The sequence below is a fragment of the Pristiophorus japonicus genome, chromosome 9, assembly GCF_044704955.1.
Source record: "Pristiophorus japonicus isolate sPriJap1 chromosome 9, sPriJap1.hap1, whole genome shotgun sequence".
In the NCBI taxonomy this organism is placed as follows: Eukaryota; Metazoa; Chordata; class Chondrichthyes; family Pristiophoridae; genus Pristiophorus; species Pristiophorus japonicus.
In genome coordinates, this window is record NC_091985.1 from 68,953,065 (window position 1) to 68,980,960 (window position 27,896).

At 44.5% G+C, this 27,896-nt stretch overlaps 1 long non-coding RNA gene across 1 annotated transcript in view; it reads left to right on the top strand.

Moving 5' to 3' along the window:
* Window positions 1-1,255: 1,255 nt before the first annotated feature.
* LOC139272629 (uncharacterized) overlaps window positions 1,256-27,896 on the top strand; it is a 68,845-nt gene continuing 42,204 nt past the window's right edge. Inside the window, exons 1-2 of the long non-coding RNA XR_011594918.1 lie at window positions 1,256-1,328; window positions 21,395-21,522. This is a non-coding gene — a long non-coding RNA (uncharacterized lncRNA). The remainder of the gene's footprint in view (window positions 1,329-21,394; window positions 21,523-27,896) is intronic.

Here is a 27,896-nt window from a genome sequence, read left to right on the forward strand (position 1 = left end):
ATAGAGCCCGAAACACCCAAAACACTAATAAAAAATAGAAAATAATGACACTACATTCATTTAAATTAAAGTTATTAATGTCCTAAAAAAAATAATTTCCCGATTTTTAAAAAAGTTTTTTAAAATAAACTTACCATTGTGGGGAGGGTTTTTAAAGATAAAATATGTTTCAATAACTTTATTTTTATATGTTTTTGTGTTTTTTAAAACACTTGCGCTTGTAAAAGTAGGCTATGTGCCTGCTTTTTCAGGCGCAAGATTTTTGAGGACATTTGTAAGCGTAAATATCAGAAATTTCCACTTACAAATGTTCTCGCTCCCAAGATGTGGTCATCTGTCAAGCCAGAAACTTGACAGATCGGAAATGCCAGTTTCCAGCGCATGCGCATTGCGCGCTGGAAACCGGCATTTCCGATGCCATCCCGGGTCCGTAGGAACTCCCTACGGACCCGGGGAGGCCGGAATTTCAGGGCCAATAACTATTTTGGTGGGTTATCCAAAGAGAACCGTTCGGGACTGGTGATACAGAGGATTTGCGCACTGCCCTTTTATATTAAGTTCAAAAACAACCCAGATGCAAAATTCTCCTCCTCTGTTAGCTGTAAGGGATCGGGTAGTCTCAACTCAGTTTCTTGTGGTTGTGGTCCCATAGTACAAAAATATCCATAATTCAGCACAATTTGGCACTCGAATAGCTTTCTCATGTCAAAGGATTGCTGGTATGGAAAGTGGAAAAATCCATACTGGTGCAGAAGAGGTCCTTTTCTGAGATTAGGGCTGTGGCACATTGTGGAGCTGTTGTATATATTGGTTAGTACAAATAATTTCTTTTTTACTATATGTTCTAATGGATATATTTCCAGTTGTTGTTTAATGGACCGATTTTCCACTATTATTACATTATTACATCAAGAACTACTTTACTCAATGGAAACTATAATGGAAACTGGTCTGCAAATTATGTAAAAACTTCAACCATATTTCATGGTGTGCAAGACAGTTTTCCTCTTCCCTTTTGCTTTAGTTATATATTGACTAATTTTGTCTCAATGGTTATTCAGCATACATTTAAGGAATACATTTTTTGTAGGGGTGTATTCTGGACAGAAATATGTGATATCTGATATTAAAATGATTTTTCTAGCACAAATGATCCTGCCTAAAATTCATTACCATATGACTACAAACTCCCAATCGCACACGGGTTGCCAGTGGAAACATGCCCAGCTGACAGGAGTCTCTATACATTGTTGCAGTTATGTAAAGGGCTGCAGGTGTCATTTAAAGCACTGCATTCTGAGCTGAACAGGAAACTTAGCTGATTAAAGGTAACAGGGTAGAAATTTATATGTGTTGCTGAAAATGGGTGCAAAGCATACTAAGTAGCGGTGGGATGAGGCCTGTGTTCATTCAGCGACAGTGTTGGTCCCGCTACAAAATTCGCAGGGCCCATTTTTTAGGCGTCACAGACTGACACCTAAAACAGGCGATCGGCTCCTGGAATCTGTTAATGAGGGGAATAAAGACTGTTGTAGGACTCCTTTTAAAAATATGTTCCCGCTGAGCAGGGCAGGCATCGAGCCTGGAACACTCAGGATTATTCTATAATCGATGCAGACAAGAAATGGGGATGGAAGGCAATGAGAGCACACATTGTTGAGGAATTGCTACATATATATGCATGTGATGTCATCATAAATGTCAGACTTTCACTCTGTTCATATTCTGGTTTTGTTAATATCTGTATCAATATTACAAAACCATCATTGCCTCGAAATTCCTGTCAATGAGGAAGTTTTTGCTGGTGGAAACTGGGCATTTGACAAGGTGCCACATAAAAGGTTACTGCACAAGATAAAAGCTCACAAGGTTGGGGTAATATATTAACATGGATAGAGGATTGGCTAACTAACATAAAACAGAGAGTCGGGATGAATGGTTCATTCTCTGGTTAGCAACCAGTAGCTAGTGGGGTGCCGCAGGGATCAGTGCTGGGACCCCAACTATTTACAATCTATATTAACAACTAGGAAGAAGGGACTGAGTGTAACTTAGCCAAGTTTGCTGACGATACAAAGATGGGAGGAAAAGCAATGTTTGAGGAGGACACAAAAAATCCGCAAAAGGACATAGACAGGCTATGTGAGTGGGCAAAAATTTTGGCAGATGGAGTATAATGTTGGAAAGTGCAAGGTCATGCACTTTGGCAGAAAAAAATCAAAGAGCTAATTTTTAATTAAATGGAGAAAGATTGCAAAGTGCCGCAGTACAGCTGGACCTGGGGGAACTTGTGCGTGAAACACAAAAAGATGGTATGCAGGTACAGCAAGTGATCAGGAAGGCCAATGGTATTTTGGCCCTTATTGCAAAGGGGGTGGAGTATAAAAGCAGGAAGTCTTGCTACAGCTATATAAGGTATTGGTGAGGCCACACCTGGAATACTGCGTGCAGTTTTGGTTTCCATATTTACGGAAGGATGTACTTGCTTTGGAGGCAGTTCAGAGAAGGTTCACTAGGTTGATTCCGGAGATGAGGTGGTTGACTTATGAGGAAAGGTTGAGTAGGTTGGGCCTCTACTCATTGGAATTCAGAAGAATGAGAGGTGATCTTATCGAAATTTATAAGATTATGAGGGGGCTTGACAAGATTGATGCAGAGAGGATGTTTGCACTGATGGGGGAAACTAGAATTAGAGGGCATGATCTTAGAATAGGGGGCCGCCCATTTAAAACTGAGATGAGGAGAAATTTCTTCTGTCAGAAGGTTGTAAATCTGTGGAATTTGCTGACTCAGAGAGCTGTGGAAGCTGGAACATTGAATAAATTTAAGACAGAAATAGACAGTTTCTTAAACGATAAAGGGATAAGGGGTTATGGGGAGTGGGCAGGGAGGTGGAGCTGAGTCCATGATCAGATCAGCCATGATCTTATTGAATGGTGGAGCAGGCTCGAGGGGCCGTATGACCTACTCCTGTTCCTATTTCTTATGTTCTGATGTTCTTATGTTCTTATGTAAGTGAAAGCTGAGGAATGTCTGGACTAAAGCGTTTCTGTTCTATCACTATGATTATCAACAAAAACTTCACAGAAATAGAGTGAAAAGTTGATACAATGACATTACACCCACACACACAAGGCCCCCAGCAAAGTGTGCGCCCCCCTGTCACCATACCGTCCCATTTCTTGCTTTCATCAATGTCCTGGTGGATATCATCCAAACTGTTTTCTTTGCTGATGACACCACTCTGTACAGCATGATTAATGCCCCATCCTGAAAGATAACCAGCAAGCAAAACACTGTAGGCAGATATAAACAGAATTAGATAGCGGGTAGACAAATGATGTGTTATCTTTAGGTCTGAGAAGGTCATGTCAATAGCTATTGAGGAGGATTGACCATGATGTTGGCCACCTGCCCCTGCTCTTTAACAATTCCAACCATTCACCACTTTGGCTTGGTAAAAATATCTAACCTATGCTGGAAAAAATAAAATGGTGCAGTTCGATGGAAAAATTGAATCTTATCATGAAGAACTTCAATATTTTACAGAAGCTATAAATGTTCACTGATATGGTACGGTAACCCTATTTGGCAGTTTTAAGAGATAACCCATCTCTTGATCTTATACTCAGCACAGTCCAAAGTTATACAGAACTGTGAACTGGATGAAGATGAACCGTTCCATACCATGGTCCACTATCTATAACACTGAAGCTTCCTCTCTTTCACCACACTAATACATGTTAACCATGCCCTCAAAAGATCACCTGATACTACATATAAGAATATAAGAACATAAGAAATAGGAACAGGAGTAGGCCATACAGCCTCTCGAGCCTGCTCCGCCATTCAATAAGATCATGGCTGATCTGATCATGGACTCAGCTCCACTTCTCCGCCCATTCCCCATAATCCCTTATCCGTTATCATTTAAGAAACTGTCTCTTTCTGTTTTAAATTTAATAAATGGCCTTCATAGCTAGGGGTTTTGAGTATAGGAGCAGGGAGGTCTTACTGCAGTTGTACAGGGCCTTGGTGAGGTCTCACCTGGAATATTGTGTTCAGTTTTGGTCTCCTAATCTGAGGAAGGGCGTTCTTGTTGTTGAGGGAGTGCAGCGAAAATTCACCAGACTGATTCCCGGGATGGCTGGACTGACATATGAGGAGAGACTGGATCGACTGGGCCTTTATTCATTGGAGCTTAGAAGGATGAGAGGGGATCTCATAGAAACATATAAAATTCTGACAGGACTGGACAGGTTAGATGCGGGAAGAATGTTCCCGATGTTGGGGAAGTTCAGAACCAGCGGACACAATCCAAGGATAAGGGGTAGGCCATTTAGGACTGAGATGAGGAGAAATTTCTTCACTCAGAGAGTTGTTAACTTGTGGAATTCCCTACCGCAGAGAGTTGTTGATGCCAGTTCGGTGGATATATTCAAGAGGGAGTTAGATATGGCCCTTACAGTTAAAGGGATCAAGGGGAATGGAGAGAAAGCAGGAAAGGGGTACTGAGGTGAATGATCAGCTATGATCTTATTGAATGGTGGTCAGGCTCGAAGGGTCAAATGCCCTACTCCTGCACCTATTTTCTAATGTTTCGATGTTTCTATGCTTCAATGTCCCAGCCTCCACAGCTCTCTGAGGCAGCAAATTACACAGATTAACAACCTTCTGAGAGAAGAAATTTCTCCTCATCTCTGCTTTAAATGGGTGGCCCCTTATTCTAAAATTATGCCCTCTAGTTCTAGTCTCCCCTATCAGTGGTTACATCCTCTCTGCATCCACCTTGTCAAACCCCCCTCATAATCTTATACGTTTCGATAAGATCACCTCTCATTCTTCTGAATTCCAATGAGTAGTGGCCCAACCTCGTCAACCTTTCCTCATAAGTCAACCCCCTCATCCCCGGAATCAATCTATTGAACCGTCTCTGAACTGCCTCCAAAGCAAGTATCTCCTTTCGTAAATATGGAAACCAAAACTGCAGCAGTATTCCAGGTGTGGCCTCACCAATTCCTTATATCATCATCATCATTATCATCATCATTATCATAGGTAGCCCCTCAGAATCTTGCTTCCACTCCCAAAGTGAGTCCTTTGGTGGCTGAATAGTCCAATGCGAGAGCCACAGACCCTGTCACAGGTGGGACAGACATTCATCGGGGGAAGTGGAGGCGGTGGGACTGATTTCCCGCATGCTCCTTCCACTACCTGCACCTGACCTCAAAGAGCTCAATGCCCTCCTGGATGCACTTTCTCCACCTAGGGCGGTCTTCAGCCAGTGACTCCCAGGTGTCAATGGTGGTGTCGCACTTTACCAGGGAGGCTTTGAGGGTGTCCTTGTAATGTTTTCGCTGCCCACCTTTGGCTCATTTGCCATGAAGGAGCTCCATATAGAGCAATTGCTTAGAGAGCCTCGTGTCTGGCATGCGAACTATGTGGCCTGCCCAGTGAAGCTGACTGAGTGTGGTCAGTGCTTCAATGCTGGGGATGTTAGCCTGGGCACGGACGCTGATGTTGGTGCGCCTATCCTCCCAGGGGATTTTCAAGATCTTGCGGAGACATCATTGGTGATATATCTCCAGTGACTTGAGGTGTCTTCTGTACATCGTCCATGCCTCTGATCCATACAGGAGGGCGGGTATTACTACAGCCCTGTAGACCATTAGCTTGGTGGTAGATTTGAGGGCCTGGTCTTCAAACACTATTTTCCTCAGGTGGCCGAAGGCTGCACTGGTGCACTGGAGGTGATGTTGAATCTTCGCATCAATGTCTGCCTTTGTTGATAAAAGGCTCCCGAGGTATGGGAAGTGGTCCACGTTGTCGAGGGTCGCGCCGTGAATCTTGATGACTGGGGGGCAGTGCTGTGTGGCAAGGACAGGCTGGTGGAGGACCCTTGTCTTACGGATGGTAAGCGTAAGGCCCATGCTTTCATATGCCTTGGTGAATACATTGACTATATTCTGGAGTTCAGCCTCAGAGTGTGCGCAGATGCAGGCGTCTTCCGCGTACTGTAGCTCAACGACAGAGGTTGGGGTGATCTTGGACCTGGCCTGGAGGCGGCATAGGTTAAACAGCTTCCCACTGATTCTGCAGTTTAATTCCACTCCAGCGGGGAGCTTGGTGACTGTGAGGTAGAGCATGGCAGCGAGGAAGATTGAGAAGAGGATTGGAGCGATAACGCAGCCCTGCTTGACCCTGGTCCGGACATGTAATGTAACCTGTTGCGTATCTGTAAAGCATGCACTCTCATGTTCTGCCACCAGGGAGTGCATTCCCTGAAGTCCCAAGAGATCCCAGCATCCCTTAGGAGCACTGTATATAAGCCAGCCCCTAAGGCCTGTTCCTCACTCTGGAGTGTCTTATTAAAGACTGAGGTCACTGTTACTTTAACCTCCCTGTGTGCAGTCGCATCTGTGTTAGGAACACAATAACTGGCGACGAGTATACGAATCCAACGCAAAGATGCAGCAAACTGTGGGCATCCTGGAGAAGTTCACAGATGTTCTGGGAAGCGTTTGTCGAATGGCTAGACCAGTACTTTGTAGCCAATGAGCTGGACGGAGAAGGAAGCACTGCAAAAAGGAGAGCAGTCCTCCTCACAGTCTGCGGGGCACCGACCTACAGCCACAAGAAGAATCTTCTGGCTCCAGTGAAACCCACAGATAAGTCATATGAGGAGCTGTGTACACTGGTTCGGGGGCATCTTAACCTGAGGGAGAGCGTGCTGATGGCGAGGTATCGATTCTACACGTGCCAACGATCTGAAGGTCAGGAAGTGGCGAGCTACATCGCCGAGCTAAGGCGACTTGCAGGACAATGTGAATTTAATGGCTACCTGGAGCAAATGCTCAGAGACTTTTTTGTACTGGGCATTGGCCACGAGACCATCCTACGAAAACTTTTGACTGTAGAGACACCGACCCTCGGTAAGGCCATTGAAATAGCACAGGCGTTTATGCCCACCAGTGATGACACCAAACAAGTCTCTCAGTACACAAGTGCTAGCAATGTTCATAAATTAACTGGAATTGTGTTTGCGAGCAAAAATGTACAGGGCAGAAACCACGAGTCTGCAACTGCCAGCAGGCCTCAGGTGACCCAGATGACTCAGAGTCCCCAACAAAGGATGAATGCAAGGCAACTCACACCTTGTTGGCATTGTGGAGGCTTCCCTTCAGCCTATTCATGCTGCTTCAAAGGGTATGTTTGCAAGAGCTGTGGAACAATGGGGCACCTCCAACAAGCTTGCAGACGAGCTGCGAGCTCTGCAAAACCTGCTAACCACCACGTGGCAGAGGAAGATCGATCCATGGTGGATCAAAGTAATTCCAAGCCTCAGAGAGAGGAGGCAGATGCTGAAGTACACGGGATGCACACATTTTCGACGAAATGTCCACCTATAATGCTAAATATAAAATTGAATGGCTTACACGTAGCCATGGAACTGGACACTGGCGCTAGCCTATCCATCATGAGTAAAAAGATGTTTGAGAGACTGTGGTGCAACAAGGCATTCAAACCAGTCCTGAACCCCATCCACACGAAACTGAGAACTTACACCGAAGAGCTTATCACTGTCCTGGGCAGTGCCATGGTCAAGGTCACCTACGAGGGCACGGTGCACGAACTGCCACTCTGGATTGTCCCGAGCGATGGCCCCACACTGCTTGGAAGGAGCTGGCTGGGCAAAATCCGCTGGAACTGGGATGACATCCGAGCTCTATCACATGTCGATGAGGCCTCATGTACCCAGGTTCTTAACAAATTTCCTTCCCTTTTTGAGGCAGGCATTGGAAACTTTTCCGGGGCGCAAGTGCAGATCCACTTGGTCCCAGAGGCACGACCATTCACCACAAAGCGCGAGCGGTACCTCACATGATGAGGGAGAGAGTGGAAATCGAGCTGGACAGGCTGCAATGCGAGGGCATCATCTCCCCAGTAGAATTCAGCGAGTGGGCCAGCCCAATTGTTCCAGTACTCAAAAGTGATGGCACGGTCAGGATTTGCAGCGATTCTAAAGTAACTATTAATCGTTTCTCGCCACAGGACCAATACTCGCTACCTAAGGCAGACGACCTATTTGCAACGCTGGCAGGAGGCAAGACATTTAGCAAGCTCGACCTGACTTCGGCTTACATGATGCAGGAGCTGGAGGAGTCTTTGAAGGGCATCACCAGCATCAACACACACAAGGGACTGTTCATCTACAACAGATGCCCGTTTGGAATTCGGTCGGCTGCAGCGATCTTCCAGAGAAACATGGAGAGCCTACTCAAGTCGGTACCACGCACGGTGGTTTTTCAGGACGCCATATTGGTCACGGGTTGGGACACCGTCGAGCACCTACAAAAGCTGGAGGAGGTACTCCAGCGAATGGATCGCGTAGGGCTGCAGCTGAAGAGGTCGAAATGCATCTTCATGAAGTGGAGTTTCTGGGGAGAAAGATCGCGGTGAATGGCATTCGGCCCACAGACACCAATAAAGAGGCTATCAGGAACGCGCCCGGCCACAGAAAGTCACGGAGCTGCGGTCGTTCCGGGGACTCCTCAACTATTTTGGTAACTTCCTACCGGGGTTAAGCACCCTCTTAGAGCCCCTACATGTGTTATTGCATAAAGGTGAGAACTGGGTATGGAGAAAAAAACAAGTTATTGCTTTTGAGAAAGCCAGAAACATTTTATGCTCCAACAAGCTGCTTGTATTGTATAACCCGTATAAAAGACTTGTGCTAGCATGTGATGCATCGTTGTACGGAGTCAGGTGTGTTAACGTTGCGGGGAAGTTGCAACCTGTTGCCTATGCCTCCAGGAGCTTGTCTAAGGCCGAGAGGGCCGACAGCATAATTGAGAAAGAGGCATTAGCGTGTGTGTTTGGGGTAGAGAAAATGCATCAGTACCTGTTTGGCCTCAAATTTGAACTGGAAACCAATCAAAAGCCCCTCATATCCCTGTTCGCTGAAAACAAGGGGATAAATACTAATGCCTCAGCCCGCATACAAAGGTGGGCACTCGCGCTATCAACGTATAACTATACCAACTGCCACAGGCCAGGCACCGAGAACTGTGCGCATGCTCTCAGTCGGCTACCATTGCCCACCACGGGGGTGGAAATGGCGCAGCCTGCAACTTGTTGATGGTGGCGCAGCCCGCAGACTTGTTGATGGTCATGGAAGCGTTTGAAAATGATAAATCACCTGTCACGGCCCGCCAGATTAGGACTTGGACCAGCCAAGATCCTCTGCTGACCCTTGTAAAAAACTGTGTACTGCATGGGAGCTGGGCCAGCATCCCCGTTGAAATGCAAGAACTAATCAAGCCCTTCCAGCGGCGAAAGGACGAGCTGTCCATTCAGGCAGACTGCCTGTTGTGGGGTAGCTGCGTAGTGCTACCCAAAAAGGGCAGGGAGATATTCATCTCGGATCTCCACAGCACACACCCAGGTATAGTAATGATGAAACCGATAGCCAGATCCCTCGTGTGGTGGCCCGGTATCGACTCTGATCAGAGTCCTGTGTACGGCAATGCAGCGTGTATGCTCAGTTGAGCAACGCCCCCAGAGAGGCACCACTAAGTTTGTGGTCCTGGTCCTCCAGACCATGGTCGAGGATCCATGTCGACTATGCGGGCTCGTTTCTCTGTAAAATGTTCCTGGTGGTGGTGGATGCTTTTTCAAAATGGATTGAATGTGAAATAATGTCGGGAAGCACCGCCACCACCACTATTGAAAGCCTGAGGGCTATGTTTGCCAACCACGGCCTGCCTGACATACTGGTCAGTGACAACGGGCCATGTTTCACCAGTGCCGAATTTAAAGAATTCATAAGAACATAAGAACATAAGAATTAGGAACAGGAGTAGGCCATCTAGCCCCTCGAGCCTGCTCCGCCATTCAACAAGATCATGGCTGATCTGGCCATGGACTCAGCTCCACTTACCCACCCGCTCCCCGTAACCCTTAATTCCCTTATTGGTTAAAAATCTATCTATCTGTGATTTGAATACATTCAATGAGCTAGCCTCAACTGCTTCCTTGGGCAGAGAATTCCACAGATTCACAACCCTCTGGGAGAAAAAATTCCTTTTCAACTCGGTTTTAAATTCGCTCCCCCGTATTTTGAGGCTGTGCTCCCTAGTTCTAGTCTCCCCGACCAGTGGAAACAACCTCTCTGCCTCTATCTTGTCTATCCCTTTCATTATTTTAAATGTTTCTATAAGATCACCCCTCGTGGCCCGCAATGGAATCAAAGATGTCACCTCGGCCCCGTTTAAACCAGCCTCCAATGGGCAGGTAGAGCGGGCAGTACAAACAATCAAACAGAGCCTTAAACGAGTCACAGAAGACTCACTCCAAACCCGCCTGTCCCGAGTACTGCTCAGCTACCGCACAAGACCCCACTCGCTTACAGGGGTGCCCCCGGCTGAGCTACTCATGAAAAGGACACTTAAAACCAGACTCTTGCTGGTTCACCCCAACCTGCATGATCAGGTAGAGAACAGGCGGCAGCAATAAAATGTAAACAATGGTCGCGTCACTGTGTCACGGGAAATTGATCTGAATGTGCCAAAATATGGACATGGTCCCAAGGGGATCGCGGGCACGGTGATAGCTAAAGAAGGGTGTAGGCGTCCAATAGCTCAGCAAGGCCAGGCTTACCCAGCAGCCCTGCAGGGCGAACAACATGCCAGCCCAGCGAGGGCACAGCCAACACACCAGAACAGACATTTGTACCGAGGCGGTCCACCAGGGAAAGAAAGGCTCCCGACTGCCTCACCTTGTAAATAGTTTTCACTTTGACTTTGTGGGGGAGTGATGTTGTGTATCTGTAAAGCATGCACTCCCATGTTCCGCCACAAGGGTGTGCATCCCCTGAAGTCTAATGGATCCCAGCATCCCTTGGGAGCACTCTATATAAGCCAGTCCCTAAGGCCTGTTCCTCACTCTGGAGTGTCTTAATAAAGACTGAGGTCACTGTTACTTTAACCTCCCTGTGTGCAGTCTCATCTGTGTTAGGAACACAACAGAACCGCTGGTAAGGATCACAGCCTGCATGTCATTGTGGAACAGGTGAAGGATGTTGACAAACTTTTGGGGGCATCCAAAACGGAGGAGGACGCTCCATAAGCCCTCTTGGTTGACAATGTCAAAGGCCTTTGTAAGATCGAAAAAGGCCATGTATAAGGGCTGGCGCTGCTCCCTGCATTTTTCTTGCAGCTGTCATGCTGCAAAGATCATGTCCGTTGTGCCCCATAGGGGACGAAATCCTCTGATTCCAGAAGGAGCTCCTCGGCCACAGGGAGAAGACGGTTGAGGAGAACTCTAGCGACACCTTCCCAGTGGCTGATAGCAGGGAGATTCGCCTGTAGTTGCCACAGTCGGACTTGTCCCCCTTTTTAAAGATGGTCATGATCATTGCATCTCTGAGATCTCCCGGCATGCTCTCCTCCCTCCAAATGAGAGAGATGAGGTCATGTATCCGTGCCAACAGTGCCTCTCCGCCATACATTAGCGCCTCAGCAGGAATTCCATCCGCATCCGTAGCCTTGTTATTCTTGAGCTGTTTTATGGCTTTGCCTACCTCGTGCAGTGTTGGGGTTTCACTGAGGTGGTGGCGGGTTACATGCTGTGGGATGGAGTTGAGAACACTCGAGTCAAAGGCAGAGTCTCGATTGAGGAGATCTTCAAAGTGCTCCTTCCAGACTCGGTGTCCTTGATGAGCGTTTCCCCAATCTTGGCCAGCAGTGGGGTGGGACCTTGGGAGTTTGGACCGTAGGTAGCCTTGACTGCAATGAAGAATCCTCACATATCGTGGCTGTTGGCCAGTTGTTGTATCGCCTGTGTTTTCTCCATCCACCACCTGTTCTTTAGGTCACGGGTTTTTTGTTGGACCTCAGCCTTGAGCCATCTGTAATTTTCCTTGAAGCTCCTGAGTTGGGTTGTTGCTTGAGGCTCAGAAATGTTCTGTGATTATGATCTATTAGTTCTTGGATCTCCTGATCATTTTCATCAAACCAGTCCTGGTGTTTTCTGGTTGAGTGACCAAGTGTCTCTTCACAGGCACTGGTTATGTAGACCTGGAGGGCAGACCAAGCACTGTGGGCATTCAGCATCTCAGGGTCATCAAGGCATGCCAGATTAACTGTGAGGCGCTGACTGAAAAGGGTTCTCTTAGCTGGGTCTTTAAGTGCCCCGACATTAACTTTTTTACGGCACTGCTTCTGCTGTCCCCTCTGCTTCGGGGCTATGTTAATGTCGATGATGGATTGGATTAGATGGTGATCCGTCCAGCAGTTGTCAGCTCCTGTCATGGCGCGGATGATGCGCACATCCTTGCGATCCCTGGCTCGGATGATGACATAGTCAAGCAATTGCCAATGGTTGGAGCGAGGGTGTTGCCACAATGCCTTGTATTTGTCCCTCTGGCGGAACAGGGTGTTGGTGATGAGAAGTTCATGTTCTAGACATTTTGTCAGGAGTAGGTTACTGCTAGAGTTGGCTTTCCCTACCCACTCTCTGCCAATCACACCTCCCCAGAGGGCTGTGTCTTTGCCGACCTTGGCATTAAAGTCACCTAGGAGGATCAATTTGTCGCCCGTGGGGGATGCAAGACATGGATGTCTCGGGGTTGGAATAAAAACCCTCTTTAGCCTCATCCGTTGCATCGAGTGTTAGGGCGTACGCACTGATGACTGTGGCGCATTGGTTCCGGGATAGGGTAAGGCGAAGAATCATGAGATGTTCCTTAACCCCGCAGGGGGACTTTTTGAGGCGATCGACCAGTTCATTTTTGACGGCAAAGCCGACTCCATGAAGGCGTCGTTCTTTCTCTGATTTTCTTTCCAGAAAAAGGTGTACCTCTACCATGTTCCTTGAGCTGGCCTTTCCCTGCCCGCCGGGTCTCGCTTAAGGCGGCGATGTCAATGTCAAAACTGCTACGTTCCCGGGCAACTATGGTGGTGCGGCGTTCCAGTCTGTTGCTGTTGGAATTGTCCATGAGAGCCCTGACATTCCAGGTCCCGAACTTCATATTAGCGAAGTGGAAGATGCCTGTGCGTGAGTTTTTTTAATGTGGGGTGGCCGCTGCAACCACCGGCAACCACACGGGCTTTGCTCTTGTCCAGTGGCAAGGGGGTTCATGACAATTGGAGACCAGGCATTGCTGTGTAAGCCGAATTGCCTAAGGCGAAATGTTGGCCAAAAGCTCGGCGCTGGGTAGCCCCATTAATGGTAGATGGCCCAAGGTTTGGTTGGGGGTCAGGCATTGGGAAGGTCAGCTGTCCACTGGGGTAGTTGTTTCAAAAGTTTAAGAGTTTAAAGTATTTCCAATTTTTTTTTTTTAAAGTTACGCAGGTTGTTTGAAGGTTTAATAAATAGATTAAGAGTTGATTAAAGGTTATAGAAAAGAAACGTTCTCCAAGTTGATTAAAAATGTAAAAGTTTTCCCGAATTGTTTAAACAGTTCAGAAGTTGATTAAAAGTTTAAAAATTGAGTCCCTTCGGTCGGTTCATCGTCGGCCCCAGAGTCCCTTCGGCCGGTTTGATGCCAGCCCCAGAGTCCCTTTGGCCGGTTGAGCGCCGGTCCTGGGCAGAATGTTTCACAGTATTGCCGGAACACCACCCCAGCGTCTTTCTTGTGGCCGGCGGGCCAGCGGGCCTTGAAGAGCTGGCGGGCCTCCAAGGGTGAGCAGGCCCCGAAGTGTTGGCGTGTCCCAGAAGTGTCGCCGGGTCCCAGCGGGCCTCAGAAGAGTTGGCAGGTGCAGGGTTCTTTCGGCCCGGGGTCGGTGCAAGACTTCCTTACTTTTATACTCCATCCCCTTTGCAATAAAGGTCAAGATACCATTGGCCTTCCTAATCACTTGCTGTACCTGCATACTATCCTTTTGTGTTTCATGCACAAGTACCCCCAGGTCCCGCTGTACTGCAGCACTTTGCAATCTTTCTCCATTTAAATAATAACAGGCTCTTTGATTTTTTCTGCCAAAGTGCATGACCTCACACTTTCCAACATTATACTCCATCTGCTAAATTTTTGCCCACTCACTTAGCCTGTCTATGTCCTTTTGCAGATTTTTTGTGTCCTCCTCACACATTGCTTTTCCTCCCATCTTTGTATCATCAGCAAACTTGGCTATGTTACACTCAGTCCCTTCTTCCAATATAGATTGTAAATAGTTGGGGTCCCAGCACTGATCCCTGCGGCACCCCACTAGTTACTGGTTGCGAACCAGAGAATGAACCATTTATCCCGACTCTCTGTTTTCTGTTGGTTAGCCAATCCTCTATCCATGCTAATATATTACCCCCAACCCCGTGAACTTTTATCTTGTGCAGTAACCTTTTACGTGGCACCTTGTCAAATGCCTTCTGGATGTCCAAATACACCACATCCACTGGTTCCCCTTTATCCACCCTATTCATTACATCCTTGAAGAATTCCAGCAAATTTGTCAAACATGTCTTCCCCTTCATAAATCTATGCTGATTCTGACCAAATTTTGCTTTTCCAAATGTTCTGCTATTGCTTCTTTAATAATGGACTCCAACATTTTCCCAACCACAGATGTTAGGCTAACTGGTCTATAGTTTCCTGCTTTTTGTCTGACTCCTTTTTTAAATAGGGGCGTTACATTTGCAGTTTTCCAATCTGCTGGGTCTTCCCCAGAATCCATGGAATTTTGGTAAATTACAACCAATGCATCCACAATCCCTGCCGCTACTTCTCTTAAGACCCTAGGATGCAAGTCATCAGGTCCAGGGGATTTATCTGCCTTTAGTCCCATTACTGAATGCCATCTCCTTAGTGATTGTGATTGTGTTAAGTTCCTCTCCCCTCTATAACCCCTTGGAGTAGGTGTGTAAATTCCCCACTTCTCACACCAACCATCTGTGTGACTTCTTGGATTGAAATTGACCAGTGCCATGTACCTCTCCCTGACTGAAAGGTTGGATAGAATAGTACCAATACTGTTCTTGAGGCAGCCCACTTAAGGTGTCCAGGGAATTTTATTTTTTATATTACGTTATTCTTTACTTATGTTACTGGGCTGTGAATGACCATTATGCCCACGGAATAGTGTGATGTATGTTCTTTCCTCTCTTATTGGATAAGTGTTACTTTGACTATTCTTTGGGGCCAAAATTGCCCCCTGCCGTAAACATGGTGCACCAACGTGTTGCGACTGTTTTTACCGCAACAATAGATGTGGTGGCCTCTTGCGCGAAATTCCACTCTTTGGCTTTTTTTTTCCGAGTGGCCCGGAATTCGTTCATAATGGGGGCGGACGTGTGGTGGTGAGCTGAAGTTCGGTAAGTAGAGGGGCAGAAGTGGGGGGGCAGGCAGAGTGTCCGCTGCTGTCACTCATCAGGGTAGTGCTAATGATGTCATCACGCTGGCGTGTCACCATATTTCTCCCCTTCACTTAAGGGGAGAGCCGCTGCGATTCTTTAAGTTCAGTCCACTGGGCCACCAGGGAGTGTCTTGGCCGGGCCAGCATCCTGGTGCCCAAGAGGGGGTGCTAGGCTGCCTGTTGGCGGCCCGGCTGAAGCCGGGGGCATAATTGTTGGCCAGTCCTGGCAGTCAGCCGACGAAAAAAAATAAGATGGCGGCCATGCCAGTAGTTGCTCCTCTTTAATGGCAGCCGTACAACCATTTTATAAGCACTCCAAGCACAGTGCATCGGCAGAAGAAGTTGTCGGTTGCATCGAGCGGCGGGAGCAAGATTTTCTGCACGGAATTTCACGTTCGAGGGGGGGACATATCGGCGGTGTGCACTCTGATGACGCACTTAGGATGGATCGGCAGCAGCGGAGTGGTAGCGGGGGGAGGGGGTCACCGCCGGTACACCGCAGGAGTGGAATTTTCAAAATGGCGGCCCTTGCACAAACAATCGCCGGCCATTCCACGCCGCAGCATTGGCTGCCGATTTCCTGTGATAACAGGCCTTAAGGGAGGGGGCAATTTCGGCCTCTTTACATTTTGACAGTTGTAGAAAATATATTGACCCAAAAATAGCTGTGGCAGGCCAACAAATAGCGCCCGCTGTTAGTTAGCCTTGCTCTTGTCCATTTAATTTCCATGACCCTGAATTTGCGGTAGGAGGCTTCCCGCAGGGAAATGCCTCCGACCCGCAAATAAAATGCCCACGTACGTGCTGGTCCAGGAGGTACGGAGACTCGCAGTTCTGGGCCTCTCCGGGTACCCGTGGGAAGAGGTCCACGTATCTCCGAGGCGCAGGCGGTTCGCAAGCGCCCCGGGATCATGTGGGCCAGCCTAACGAATGACAGAAGGGAATCTCCATTCAGGCTTATGGGGATTCTGTAAGTATGGAAACCCCATAAGCATGAATGGGAATACACAAAAAATTACATCTATACTTCAAATACATTTTTTAAAATGTCATATTTATAATTAATTAAAATGGTATTTAATTAAATATTTAAAACAAAAATGTAATTTTTTGAAAAATAAATTTGCATGTTTTAAAGGGATTAAAAATAAATGTATCTTATTTCACAGATTTTTAAATGTATAAATTATTGATAACATTTTATTGTTCTGTTTTTTAAAACTCTTACACTGGTAAAAGCAGGCCAAATGCCTGCTTTTACCAGGCGTAAGGATTTCATGGGTATTCGCTGGGCAGAAGTAGGGCAAATACCTTCGATGATATGAGACTTGAATTGGCTAGGATAAACTGGCGAATGATACTTAAAGGGTTGATGGTGGATAGGCAATGGCAGACATTTAAAGATCACATGGATGAACTTCAACAATTGTACATCCCTGTCTGGTGTAAAAATAAAACGGGGAAGGTGGCTCAACCGTGGTTAACAAGGGAAATTAGGGATAGTGTTAAATCCAAGGAAGAGGCATATAAATTGGCCAGAAAAAGCAGCAAACCTGAGGACTGGGAGAAATTTAGAATTCAGCAAAGGAGGACAAAGGGTTTAATTAGGAGGGGGAAAATGCAGTATGCGAGTAAGCTTGCAGGGAACATTAAAACTGACTGCAAAAGCTTCTATAGATATGTGAAGAGAAAAAGATTAGTGAAAACAAATGTAGGTCCCTTGCAGTCAGAATCAGGTGAATTTATAATGGGGAACAAAGAAATGGCAGACCAATTGAACAAATACTTTGGTTCTGTCTTCACTAAGGAAGACACAAATAATCTTCTGGAAATACTAGGAGACCGAGGGTCTAGCGAGAAGGAGGAACTGAAGGAAATCCTTATTAGTCAGGAAATTGTGTTGGGGAAATTGATGGGACTGAAGGCCGATAAATCCCCATGGCCTGATAGTCTGCATCCCAAAGTACTTAAGGAAGTGGCCCTAGAAATAGTGGATGCATTGGTGGTCATTTTCCAACATTCTATAGACTCTGGATCAGTCCCTATGGGACTGGAGGGTAGCTAATGTAACACCACTTTTAAAAAAAAGAGGGAGAGAGAAAACAGGGGACTATAGACTGGTTAGTCTGACATCGGTAGTGGGGAAAATGTTGGAATCAATTATTAAAGATATAATAGCAGCGCATTTCGAAAACAGTGACAGAATCGGTCCAAGTCAGCATGGATTTATGAAAGGGAAATCATGCTTGACAAATCTTCTGGAATGTTTTGAGGATGTAACTAGTAGAGTGGACAAGGGAGAACCAGTGGATGTGGTGTATTTGGACTTACAAAAGGCTTTTGACAAGGTCCCACACAAGAGATTAGTGTGCAAAATTAAAGCACATGGTATTGGGGGTAATGTATTGATGTGGATAGAGAACTGGTTGGCAGACAGGAAGCAAAGAGTAGGAATAAACGGGTCCTTTTCAGAATGGCAGGCAGTGACTAGTGAGGTACTGCAAGGTTCAATGTTGGGACCCCAGCTATTTACAATATACATTAATGATTTAGACGAAGAAATTCAATGTAATATCTCGAAATTTGCAGATGACACTAAGCTGGGTGGCAGTGTGAGCTGTGAGGAGGATGCTAAGAGGCTGCAGAGTGACTTGGACAGGTCAGGTGATGGGGCAAATGCATGGCAGATGTAGTATAATGTCGATAAATTTGAGGTTATCCATTTTGGTGGCAAAAACACGAAAGCAGAATATTATCTGAATGGTGACATATTAGGAAAAGGGGAGGTGCAACAAGACCTGGGTGTCATGGTACATCAGTCATTGAAAGTTGACATGTAGGTACAGCAGGTGATGAAGAAGGCAAATGGCATGTTAGCCTTCATAGTGAGAGGATTTGAGTATAAGAACAGGGAGGTCTTGCTGCAGTTGTACAGGGCCTTGGTGAGGCCACACCTTGAATATTGTGTACAGTTTTGGTCTTCTAATCTGAGGAAGGACATTTTTTCTATTGAGGGAGTGCAGCGAAGGTTCACCAGACTGATTCCCGGGATGGCAGGACTGGCGTATAAAGAAAGACTGGATCGACTAGGCTTATATTCAATGGAATTTCGAAGAATGAGAGAGGATCTCATAGAAACATATGAAATTCTGACAGGATTGGACAGGTTAGATGCAAGAGGAATGTTCCCAATGTTGGGGAAGTCCAGAAGCAGGGGTCACAGTCTAAGGGTAAGGGGTAAGCCATTTAGGACCGAGATGAGGAGAAACTTCTTTACTCAGAGAATTGTGAACCTGTGGAATTCTCTATCACAGAAAGTTGTTGAGGCCAGTTCGTTAGATATATTCAAAAGGGAGTTAGATATGGCCCTTACAGCTAAAGGAATCAAGAGGTATGGAGAGAAAGCAGGAGTGGGGTACTAAAGTTGCAAAAATGATCAGCCATGATCATATTGAATGGTGGTGCAGGCTCGAAGGGCCGAATGGTCTACTCCTGTACCTATTTTCTATGCTTCTATGTTTCCCTGGGGATGCAGTGGATCTGTCATCTTGACAGATCGCAAATTCTCGGTTTTAGAGCATGCGCAGCGTATACCTAAACACGGAATTTGTGTGGCCCCTACATGCACAACTCGTACTCACCCATTGGGGCCACAAATTACGGCCCCATGATATTTTGTCCTGTAAGTTGCTGTAAGTGCGAGATGGAAACAGCACGGTTACCTCTACAGGGCATCTAGGACCTGAGTGAAGAGAGGAAGCAATTGTATAGCTCTTTAACCAATCATATTGAAAGACTGTGAAATTAACTGTGCAAGGTCTGAACAAGGAATTCTAAATTAGAATGATGAATGCCATGTGAAATCAGGTACAGAAAGAAAAATAGAGAGATAGAAAATTAATCTCCAACAACAATTAAATCCTGACCGAATGAGACTCCATATTTGTAATAGTTAATTTTCAGTGCCAAAGAGGCTGACTGGCAGTAATTAACTCTTATCACGCCATTAAAAGGGTTCTTAGGCTGAAATGGACAAACATTAACTTTCTGTGTAATTAGTATCTATCATGCGAGTACAGGAACTTCACGGCGCTCAATGCATTTGAATGGGGAGCTAGACAGCAAAATGCTGTTTTTGTGAAGCTAATGGTGGAGCGATGCATCACAGGCAGCAACTCTTGCATTTCCATGTTTAATCGTGCATCTGCCCTCGCCTGAAGTTGATGTGGCATTGCGTTGCTAGCCTCAACATTATTTTGATACCAATTTTTGAGCCAGTATGTTACATTTATTGTGATTTCAAATTTTGCTCTTTTCCTTTAATTGTTCTGAAATCATAGAATTTTACAGAACGGAAAGAGGCCATTTGGCCCATCGTGCCTGTGCGGGCTCTTTGGTAGAGCTATCAAATCAGTCACACTCCCCTGCTCTTTCCCCATAGTCTTACAAATGTTTCCATATATAAGGTAAAAACATATATGAGATGCATTTGACCATTTTGCATAAAGCTACTTACGTTAAGGAGAGAATCAAGTACATCTGTAACTCAGGAATAGTCTCAGAAATCTTAGGCTGGCTGGACAGATGTTATACTAACACTATTACCTGTTATTGTTCAGTCTTTTCAAACTCAGTTGGGTGGAAGGTAACCTCGGTGTGATCTTTTTCTGACATTTAATAATGTTTCAATGAAGACCAGAGAAGGGGTTTGTTACAGTAGAATTCGTTGGAATGAAATCTGTCTTTTATAAGACTCATTATTCCATATTGCAACAAAAAATCACAAGGGAGAATCCAGGTGAATTGAAAAATAATCACTGAAATATATTTCATAATATAAGGATTCTTCAAAAAGGATTTAAACAAAATCCATATTTAATACTACAGTATTTTTCATTTATTAAAAAAAATCTATTCTGTCCCATTTGAAGTTTGGCTTGAGCATTAAGGGTTATATCTTCAATCATTATTAGTGTGTTTTTCCATGGTTTAAAGAGATGGCCATATTCTTATGTAATAAGTCAGCTGTGGTACACTGACATTCCAATCTTTGCAGCAGTCCTTTGAGTCACCATAACAGACTTGATGGAAAATAATCTACAGCCCTTATAACTTGAGAATTAGACAACAAGGAAGCCCACGATCATTTTTAGCAATTAAGTACATTGTTTCTTGCTGATATCATAGGAGTATAAATATTTTCCTGTAATTTCACATAGGGCCATCTGCTTATTACTGTCTGAGGCTGTGTGTATGTGTGTCTGGAGGAGGGACTCGATATTTTTGTAGCTTAATTCACATAAAGATTTTTTTAAACAAATGCTGAATTTTACAAAAATATCTTCCAGCCCGTAGTCAAGCCTTGTCCTAACACACTTGCGGAGACTGTCAAATTACAATCCAACTTTAGTATGAATCCTATCTTGTGTAAAACCTGTTACTTTGTGTAGGTTTTATTTAGCTAATTTAATAGACCTAAAAAATTAAATTGAAGTGAAACTAAATGGAAGGCATTAATTATACAATTGTCAGCTTTCGACAATCATATTAAAATCCAGAAAAGTGATCCAGCTAACATTTAAATCCATAAAGTTAAATTAAAATGATAGCATTTACACACCTCCTGTTCCAAAAAGTACTTTCCTGCTGGCGTGATCGAAAGGGGAGCTGAAATCTCGATAAGATGAACCCCTGATAAGGAAAAACGACTTTATTTACCCGTACATGTTTGCAATGACGACATTTGACTGTAGGTCCTCTTATCAGACTGTTCATCCTATTGATGTGTGAGCTCATCGCCCAGCATTGATGGAGTTTCATTCAGGACCAGGGAAAAATGTTTATTATGACAAGAGGATTGTAATAAGAGAGACAGTAAGAATGAGATTAACTGTGTTACTTGAAGCATACCTGCCACATAAAATAGTTCTTCTGCAACAAAAACACAAATATAGAAGTATTTCTATATCGAATGTCAAGTCGCATACTGTTGCACTTTAACAGAAATACCACAGAAATGGCTTTTAAAATGTGTTTTTGTTAAGTTTTAGCAACAGATGAAGGATTTTCCTGCTGATGACTCAGTGCCACTGATGGTCTACATGTATGTGTTAAGTCTAACATCTGGTATAATAATCGAGGGCTCAGATCTCCACATTTCCTGTTACCCCGGGTAAGTAAATTTCAAGTGCGAGGGAAAAACTTAGCAGTTTTCCCAACTGGGAAACTACCTTCACAAGAAGGATAATGTGATTTACACAGACATAAAGAAGGAAATTATGAGGTAAATGTTATTTCCTCTTGGATCACAGAAGAACTTTATATGATTTTTTTTTTATTCATTAAAAACATTAAAATTAAAAATCAGACAGGAAAGTACCAATACAAAGGGATCTTTTCATCCGTGGTGGGAGATACTTTAGCAAAACATTGTTGGAAACTCAATAATCACAGGTTTCTTAGATGTTTATATCAGTTAAAAGCCAAAGAACAAAAGTACTGATTAATGTGGACTAGTCTGGTTTAAAAAGTCTGAAATCCTATTATACAGCAGTAATGAATATCTCAGCTCATAGCATGACAGCTATATGAAAAATAACACTTTCTAATATACCTGTTATGAAAACTGCCAACTCTCTGAGGCAAGAGTTCATTTCATTCTTAGTCAGTATAAATTAAAGAAGTCTTCAAGGAAATCATAGCATTTTAAAGGTTAAACACTCAGCTTTACTATCTGGACCCTTTTGAAAGTGAATGGAAGCTAGTGGGGAACCATGCAGTTATAAGTTATAAATGCTGATTGTCATTAATTTAACTTCCTGTGACTATATCACAATTGTTAATCCTTCACTATGGATGTTATTCTACAGCAATTTAATGGGACTACTGGGCTATTGTCCACTGTGACTCCTTCCCCACCTCCACTGCCATGATAGGTACCCGCACATCAGTATTTATTAAAATGATAGACACTATGGAGTGATTTCAAGGTTGTAATCCAAAATTGAGGTATGGAAAATAATTCTAAACTACTTAAACTTCACTCTGGTAGTTTATGATGTCATCCATAATATGTCTTACTGCCTTATTATCACTCTCAGGATTTTATTGTTTTTGGTAAAAAAAAGTGTGATTAACTTTTACTTTTTACTGTCTATTTCTGTTTACTTTTATTTAAGGAACTGCCTTCAGAATGCATTTGGCATTTTTTTTGTCTGGGGAGGGAGCAAGGTTCGAAGATTCATGCATCATTTCAATAACAATAATATTACAGAGAAATGGTACAAAGTTGTGTTAAGACATGATTAAGTTTAGGATCCTGTGGGTTTGTTAACAAATGAAAAATAATATTGCTAAACATTTCTTTTTATATAATATGAATATTACTTGCTCGTGACATTGTTATGCAAACTGGGGAGAGTTATTGAGGCCACCAGTACAGGAGAAATACATTATTAACACGGACAGTGAAAATCCATTAAAAAAACTCCATAACAACTGGGTATGTTATGTTATATATTAACATAATTATATTAACTCTTCATGTTAATTTAGTTAAGCCAAGCCCCCCTCCCCTCTCTGCCATCCACTGATTCAGTCACTCGTATATTAGCCCAGAATCTCCTGGAAAATTTTGTCATAACCACGGTGTAAGGGTAGAATTGCTGTGTTTTTTTTTCCCCAAGGAAATTTGTGTGTAACTGATTTACATCAGTTTTATGCCAAAACATTACTATGCAGGAATTTCCTCTATAATTTGCACTGCCCCCCCCCCCCCCGGCCCAAATATGTCCGCTAAAACTTAGTTCATTAACATAGCTCTGCCTTATGCAGAAGACTAGAGAAGGTGAGTTTCTTGCATTTAGGCTAATTCTCAATGGATGTAAATTCATGCCCAAAATTTTAGGCACAGCAGACCTGGTCACTAGTTCTGGTGTTTTATAGCATTTCTTTTAGTGATTGTTTAATTTCTCCTTAGTAAGAACGACACTATTTTCTGTACCTTTGAATATATTTTTATGGCATCAGGTTCTGTTACATTGAACAGAGAAAAGCTTCCACAATTGCATTTTCTTTAAAATGCTGTGTTAAATGTACATATATGATAGATTGATGGCTCCAAACTTTTAATTTTCAAAACACCAGTAAGATAAAGATTGACTTAAATCAGGAACATGGTGTGTGTTCTTTGCTTTCCTTGACCCCTGATTGTTTACACTGATGTTACACCAGTTTTTACGTATGCTAATGAGATTTTGGGGAGATTTCGGCATAAGTTGCCATCAGCACGATCAACTTTGAAACTAGTATTCATTGAGGCATAATTTTGGCATAAGTCGGATCAAGGAAATTCCTGGCTAATTAAATAAAAGTAACCCACAGGCGCACCCTAATCGCATTACAGATCACCGAGCAATGGAGATAAGTTAGAGGTGGAGATCTGCAGACAGTTCAGAGAGATATGTAAGAACCGAATCCTGACCCTGATAGATTCAAATAAAAGACAATTGTTCCAGAATTTCCTGGAGATTTGCGCCATTAGAATGGCGCATCTACAGCATATGTGAGTTACGCCAGTATTTACGCTGTGCCATAATTTCCTGGAATTTTTGTGCCGCTCAGCCAATACCTTTGCCAAAACCATGTTAAATTGATTATCATAGCTCTATCCCCAGTTAAATCAATAGCAATCATAAATTTCCTGGATTTACGCCAGTTTTCTTGCCGCAGCCACTTAGACTGAAAATGAATGGCGTCGGTGGATGAATGAACGTTAAGTTCGGTCGCACCTCTGTGTCCCGTGTCTTGACGGCTCTTTTGGCTGTATTCAGCCACCCACACACCCTTGCTGCCTTCCCATGAGGATTTTTTAATCTGAGAGTTTTTACGTAGCTTAAATTACTGATACCCTGTATCATCTTCTAAAACATCGATAGATTTTTGGATACAAAGGATACAGGGATAGTGATAGAAGGTGGAGTTGAGGTAAAAGATCAGCCACGATCTTATTAAATGGCTGAGTAGGCTCAAAGGATCAAATAACCTACTCCTGCTCCTATTTGTAATGTCCTTAAGTAAATGGTAAAAATAAATCTGTAACTCAGACAAGGCCTGAAAATTGAAGATAGCAACTGTATTTTCTGCAAATGATCAGTTTCAGTATAGCGAAAGGATTTGAAATTCAGAATTCTCAAGCCAAGCTAATATTGATCTGCTTAATTGATACAGATGATGTAAGGCCATTGGCTGCACCGGTTTTAAGATCTATGATTCACCATCATGCTCACTGTGGAGTATTCAAATTACTTTTCTGGGAAACATTAGAATAAGATTGAGACGTAAAACTGCGTAATTTAGGGCGGAAATCACAGATATCCCTGTTCCAGGAAATTCTGGGCCAATGTAAGTGGACAAAGCGGGAAAAACTTTTAAAAATATACCCAGGACTGCTTCCTATGGTAGAGAAGTTGAATTTCGGCAGGGGCATAAAACTGGTGGTTTTAACTAGCCTGGGGGTAATTTTAACTGGAGGCAATATCGAATTAGCCACACATTATCCACCGTGCTCAATTTCCTTTCCATTGAAGTCGATGGAAAAGAAAATCGGGTGAGCCGGAAAAGCGAGCAGCCAATTGGATACGGCCAATTTTACACCATTGCCCAAAGTTAACATTTCCTGCCCGCCCTAGTTCAGGAAATGAAATGAGGCAAATAACTAATGTGAGAGAAGGAGAAGAATTGAGAAACAGTGATCATAACAGTTAGGTTCAATGTAAGAATAGAAAGGGATAATAAAATGTCAAAATAAGGCTGCTAATCTGGGAGATTAAAAGGGATCTGACGCAAATGAATTGGGCAGAAAAGCAAAATCAAGTCAACAGATCAGCAGAGAAAAAAATAATAATGTAAGGATAGAGAACAAAACAAAAATGGCCGAGAAATTCGACTTACCAACACAACAAGCGCAAAGTCGGCAGAGTGACGACGCTGCATGCTGGTCCGTGAAGGCCTTAGACCCGAGTCAAATTTGTCATCTTATGACTTTTTATGAAAATGTTATTATTAAGTTACATTTAGCTCAGAAAGGTTTAAAATACCCCACATTAGCCGAAGGTGAGGGGGAGGATGTGTATTAACCAGTATGAGGGGTGTTGCATCCCACATACCACTTTACCTTGAGACAGTAAGTCATTAATTTATCCCAGACAGGAGATTATCATCATCAGGCTGAGGCAGCTCTTTCCTTGGAGCCATCTAGACTCACTGGGGGTAATTATCAACTCTGCTGCCTGGTAGCCTGGCAAAGCAGATCACCTACCTATTGTACACTGCGCCCAACTTAGATTCCGTCGTCAATGGCAGATGGGTTCTACAAAGGTTGGGACATGTACTCTGCCAGGTGCCCACAATGTGGGCAAAGATGAAAATTGTTCCAATTGTATTGGGATGGACCTATTCATTTCGGAATAGCAGCAGATAATTTGTAGACAGTCCTACTTGGGGGAAGGAGAATGGTAGCCAGTTTAATTGGCAACATGACTGCCCAGCCACCAGATACGGAGGTGGATTGGGCTGCTGATTTCCAGTGCAGGCAAAACAAAAAGTGGAAAACAAATGGCTGTCAGCTTGAACTAATCACACCAGAGTGACAAAGGTCACTTCGAGAAGAATAGAGCCAAAGGGGCCGAGATTCCCCAGATCTGCACCTCCCGTTTGCGCCTCCGGTGGCAATAACGGGGCACGAAATTGGTTTCACCTGGGGGGGGGGGTTTGGGGCTACCAGTTCCCGTGAAATTATGCGGGAGTTAGCGGAGGCATGGACATGGTAGCGCCGAGCCTCCACTGGTAGCATCCCAGACCACAGCACCTCCGGTGATGACATCATTGCCGTGCACGGCACTCACCTTTTTGCTCTGCAGCAGAAATTGGTTTGCGCCTCATGAGGCCACCGCGAGCTGGTCATCCCCTCGCAAGGTGAACCTTAAAGGGGAGGTGTGCTGCGCCTCCCCCCCACCCCTTACTAGTCGGGCCATTCGCCGCTCCTTTAAGAACATAAAAAATAGGAGCAGGAGTAGGCCACCTGACCCCTCAAGCCTGCTCCGCCATTTAATAAGATCATGGCTGATCCAATCATGGACTCAGTTCCACTTCCCTGCCCGCTCCCCATAACCCTTTACTCCCTTATCGCTCAAAAATCTGTCTATCGCCGCCTAAAATACATTAAATGATCCAGCCTCCACAGCTCTCTGGGGCAGAGGATTCCATAGATTTACAACATTCTGAGAGAAGAAATACCTCTGCAACTCTTTTAAATGGGTGGTCCTTTATTCTGAGACTATGGGCTAGATTTTATACTTTTGTGCAGATCACCCAAAAATGGGCATTATTTCCGGCGTGGGCGGTAAAAATGGATTTTCAGATCGTCGGTTTGTCGCCCATTCTCAAAGCCCCTCGTCTCCATTTTTGAAATTGAGCGATATTAAATGGGCGGTAGCATCAAATCTCTCTAACCTTCTGTCATAAAGTGTTGCCATCCTTAGCAACGGCATGGCAACGCTCGATTCCCGCGATTCAGGAGGTCAAGGGTCATCATGACATGCGCATAAGAGGAGACAGAGAGAGAGGGAGCTAAGAGGGAGTGAAGGCGTGTGTGGTGTGGCTGCTTTGGGAGGAAGGAGGGAGAGTTTAGACCTTTACAGCAAATTGGGAAAAAAAAATTAGCTGTTACCAGCCAGATATTTGCCCGAATTTGGTGCCTATAATGGAGGGAGAGGAGGAGGCGACACAGCACGCAGTGGAGACTGACACTGGCAAGAGCAGTGAGCTGGGAGAGGAGCACATTGGAGGGCGCAAAAGAGCCAGGAGGTTCTCGGATGAGGCAAATGCCTCCCTCCTGCAGGAGGTCGAGTTATGCTGGGGTGATTTGACCCAGGGAGGGCATGGGAAGTCCACCCCAAAGGCCTACCAGAAGATATGGGCCGAGATAGCAGAGATGGTCTCATCGGCAAGCAACAAGGTGCGTGAGGGCAACCAATGCCGCAAACGATGGAACGACCTTGTCGGATCCGCAAGAGTAAGTATTACATTTATTTACATGTACTTATGTATTTATATAATTTGATTTGTAACAGTCATGAGTGACTATCAGCAGATGTGAGGTCTTACACTTTTACCGGGAATGTTGTCCTCAAAGCCTGCAGTCACGGTGTACGGCTTTAGGTAAAGAATGATAATTATCATAATAATCATGATTACATCTGTCGGTTATGTGTTGCATCAGTCTCTGTGACAGTACCGAGCAATGATATCATGCATTGATCTCATGCCATGTCGTCCTGTTACATTTCACAGAAGAAGCTATCGACGATGAGGTCCGTGCAGAGGCGAACAGGTGGGGGGCCACCAGTCCCCAGCGACATCATTGACATAGAGGAGCGGGTGCTCACACTCGTGGGGAAGCACACCCAGACAGCCACACAAGCAGCTACAGACCCTGAAGTAATGCCACGTGAGTAAAGTATACACCATTGCATGATGTAAAGTCAA